The following is a 4,456-nucleotide window of genomic DNA, read 5'->3' as shown; positions in this document are numbered from 1 at the left end:
GGTGTACCTTATATTGACTTTTATGGCTATAGTCATAATCTTACAATTGGAGAGCTCTTCTGGACATGGGAAGCTCAGGGATATAAAGCAAGCGATGACAAGATAAGCATTGGCATTCTTTCCTCGGAACAGCTGAGACATCTGATGGCCACTGTTCCAGTGCCTAGGACAGTAAGAGTGTAGTAGGGTACATGAAATGAGTTCACCAACAGCTCTGAATTTGGTCTGTGTGATTTGCAGCCCTTTGGTTCCAGTGCTGGTCCTCTTTCGTGTTCTTAATTACCTGCTGTGTTTGAATTCAAAGATGTGGCAGTATTCTGTACAGAGTTTTCTAGAGAGAGAATTAGGAAACACAATAGCAATGTGTGGTGTTGCCTCTCTTGGTTTGGTCAGATACCTGCTCTCTTCTTAAACAAATGAAGGCTAATTAAACATCTTTTAGGCTTTAACAAAAATAAATAGTTGAGGAGTTCAGATATACATGAAAGTCATGTTTCACTGCAACACAATTGTCTGAAAGGTAAAAAAAAATACAACAATAACAAAACTGAAACAACATAGCTAACTTCATTTTCACTCAACTTGTAACACGTGGAGGTTTGTAGACATTTTAAACTCTTTACTATGTGTTTCTACTTCATGACACCAAAGAAAAGATTTTTTTTAAGTGGGACTTTTCTATATTTACTGTTAGGGTGGTGAGGCACTGGAACAGATTGTCCAGAGAAATGAATACCCCACCCCTGGAAGTGTTCAAGGCCAGGTTGGATGGGGCATTGAGCAATCTGGTCTGGTTTCTGCCATGGGCAGGAATGCCCCTGCCCATGGTAAGGGAGTGGGAGCTAGGTGATCTTTAAGCTCTCTTCCACCTCATTCTAGGACTCTATTTAAAAAACAAGAATAGGCACAGCTAAAGTAACTCCACTTCAGGTCTGAAAAGAGAAGAGCAGTGTCCTTTTCTTTTAAAGGCCTTAAAGCTGTACTAGTAAGTTTTAAATGCTGTGTGTTGTAGAGATAGTCACCATAGCACTTCAGGGACTCAGGTTGAAGTTCGCTCTTGTCCCTGACTTTTATTTAGATTTGTAATAAGATCAGACCTTAAAATCTTTGGCTAGATTTGGAAAATAAAGGGATGACTAGTGGGTGGACCCATTTTGATCAAATGGAAATAGTTACTTTTAATTTTATGGGTTGAAATCCTTATCTATGCTAGGAGCACCCAGCCCACTCATTGGTAGGGTGGTGTGAGAAGCAGGAAAGCCCTTGGCTCTGTAAGCACTGCTCAGCAGTAGCTAAAACTGCCCTATGTTCCCACACTGTTTCTAGCACAGTCAAACACAGCCCTACCATAGCCACTGTGAAGAAAATTACCTCCATTCCATCCACAACCAGTATAGCTGCTCCTTCTGATGTGTGTAAGATGATATTCACCAAGGGAAGGAATATCAGAAAATTGTGCTCAGGATGCCCAAATCAAACAAGTTGCCTCTGACTTCTAAGATGCTTTAAACTGTGAAAATTGAGAAGCCCGTGATCATAAAGAATGCTCTGGAAAATGTAAAATCTGGCACATTGTGTTTAAAGTGCTCATGTGTTGGACTGAAAGCCATAAACCATTAGAAAAGCCTAAACAATTCTCATACAATGTACTGAGCAGTCTAGCAGTCAGGGATGTTTGCTTAGCATTGTGCTAAACTGCATTCAAGCAGCAGCCTTTGGGAAATCTCTTCCTATCCATTGTTACACCAGCTGAAGTTATGCAGTCCCCTGAGCATTAGCAGCATGTTTTCTGGTGTGGGAAGTGCATGGAAGGTGTGCTGAGCAGCTTACTGCTGCTTATGCCTTAGAGTCTGTGGGACCTGGGGAGAAACAGGAGACACTGAGAAACTCCACAACCAGGATTCACTTTTCTTCTTTCCAACAGCAGTTCCTACAGCCCCTTCAACCTGAAGTTTGGGGCAAATGCATGTGGCATTGGAGCCCATGTTTCCCAGACTGGCTCTTCAGCTGTCTTGTACTGTTGAGCTCTCCAGGATAGAGATGCACTTGTCCTCTCCTCATTGCAGCTTGCTCATTCCCAGGCTCAGTAGCTTTACAGCAGATTGGCTTCCCTGTTGGTCTCTGATTCTTTGGCTTTACTCACAGATGAACTAAGTATTATTTTACTAGTAGGACAGATAAGCTGCCTTTATCTCTCCTGCTTTCTCATATTCCTAGCTGCTTGATGCTTTCCTTCTTTTGGTGTAGCCGTGTCAGTGTTAAACTGGCAGAATCTATTCTGGGCAGCCCGTGGCTGAGATGGCTGTGGCCATGTCCATTGTCTGGTGGAGAAGTAGAAAAAAAGACCAGGAAGAGTTTCTCTTAGTCCCAAAGGTAAGCAGAGCCACCTGGAAGAAATGGAAGCCTGTGTTCCTTCCTGCCTGTCCCTGGGAGTGGGAATGCAGCACAGCTGCTTGGGGCAGGTTCATGGAAAGGCTGATAGCTATAGGAAATCTTCTCTGTAACCTTTTAGAAAAGGACTTGAGGAAGCTGCAAGATGATTCTTCTAACAAAAGCGTTATCCCTTTAAAGCATTAGATGAGGTGAAAACCATCTGAACGGCACCAGGTCAGCAAGAGTTTTTCCAACAGTTAAATTTCAGTTCTGCCTGAAACCAGGGGCTGAACTCGTGTGCAAGGTGAGAGTGAAACTTGCTGTTCTAAGGACTGCAGAAGTACAAGACCTGGATGATTGTGGAAGGGAAAAAAGATTGGAGAAGTGATACAAGGGTAATGTAGCAAAAGGAGACAGATCAAAGGTGTCTATAGAAAGGGAACAGTGTGGGTTGTGCTCTTTGCAGACTGTCCAATGCATTGTTTGTTAAATCTCACCATACTTCAGCACAAAAGTGTGTTTTAATTTGCCTCAGGGCAAACCAAAACATTCCTCAACACTTGCCTATAATCAAGAATGGGTTCAGTAGTCCCATATATATTATGAAGAATACTCTGTTTTATTGATGAATTTTTGTAGATGAGAGAGAGAAGAGCAATGGGGCCAAGGGCCCAGCATAACTTCATCTTACTGCATATACTTCTGAAAAAAAAAAAGGAAATCTGATTATTTTTCATTATCCAGTTTTCTGTGCTCAAATCAAAATAACTGGCAAGTGTTTCTGGTGTGATAAACAAGGAGGGATGTAAGGTGAGCAACAGCTGCTTAAGCTGTACTTCTTTTGGCACTAATGACATTTAGATGTTGCATGGTGATGAGGTGGAACAGACCTCACTAATGCCATTGACTCTCAAATAACCCAAACAGCCTTTTATATGGGGCTTTTTGTAGAGCATGGGGGCAAACACAGAGTAATTGTTTTCTGGCCTCTGTGCAAAAGGACTTACCATGTTAGAGATTAGAAAGGCATTTTTAATTCATTATTAGGCCTTTATCAAGACTAACTATAATGATAACTGAAGAATTTCTAGAGAGAAATAATATGGGGATCACTTCCCATCTCTGAGGGGAGGTGAAATGTGGCAAAAGATAGCACAGCAGTACCTATTTCCTTAGAAGTGACAGTTTTTCTCACTGTTGTCACCTTCCATAACCTTCACCCCCAACATCACTCCAGATATATTAAGAGATGGATAATGCTTGGCATTTGGCACACAAGTTTTGCCTTAGGTTGAGCTGCAGAGCTTGTAGGGAATCTGATGCACTGCATGGCTCAGGAAGGAAGAGTGGAGAGAAATGAGACTGCTGTAGAACTGATAGACTTTGTGTATTGAGAGGGGAAAAAAATCAGTACCGATTATCTTTCAAAATACTGTCTTTTTAATGTGTTCTGCTTGTACAGCCAGATGGCTTTCAATTCTTGACCTACAGTGTCTAATAGAAATAAAAGCTGGTGCCTGTTGAGATTGTGCTTTCTATCTCTACCAGGTAACCACTGTTGTAAGATGCAGAAAGGAGAAAAATAGAGGTAAAATCACTTCAAATTAGCTATGGCTGGGATAGAAGACAGAAGTAGGCATTTTCTAATGGCTAAAATACTGTGTTCACAAGAATATTTCAGCTGCTCTGTCTTGTTTCTGGTTTTAAGCAATCCACATATTCCTTAGTAAAAATAAGCTTAAGCCCTTAAGCTGTACTCATACAAAGAACTTCTGGCATGTGAATATTTTGGCATTCCCAAACTTATGCAGTGTTTACAAGCGTTTACAGAACTAATTGCAGATGTCCTGCAGATTGAAAGTGCCATCCGGCTCTGGTGCAGGGTGCAAAGCTCAGCCCTGACTGTGTCATGTCCTCGTCAAGCATCGTGAAGTCCTGCCCCAATGCAGCTGCGTTTGCCCAGTTCGGCTGTGCTGGGCCGTGCCTGCATCCCCCGCTCAGCCCCTGCAGCTGCTCTAGGTCCAGGCTCTCCTTTCACAACCTTCTCTCTGTCCAAGACGCCGCCTCTGCTGCTTCCTGCTCC

This window comes from Agelaius tricolor, unplaced genomic scaffold, assembly GCF_023055355.1.
Source record: "Agelaius tricolor isolate 1412-34295 unplaced genomic scaffold, bAgeTri1.0.p SCAF_9, whole genome shotgun sequence".
Classification (NCBI taxonomy): domain Eukaryota; kingdom Metazoa; phylum Chordata; class Aves; order Passeriformes; family Icteridae; genus Agelaius; species Agelaius tricolor.
This window is presented reverse-complemented; position numbering follows the sequence as displayed.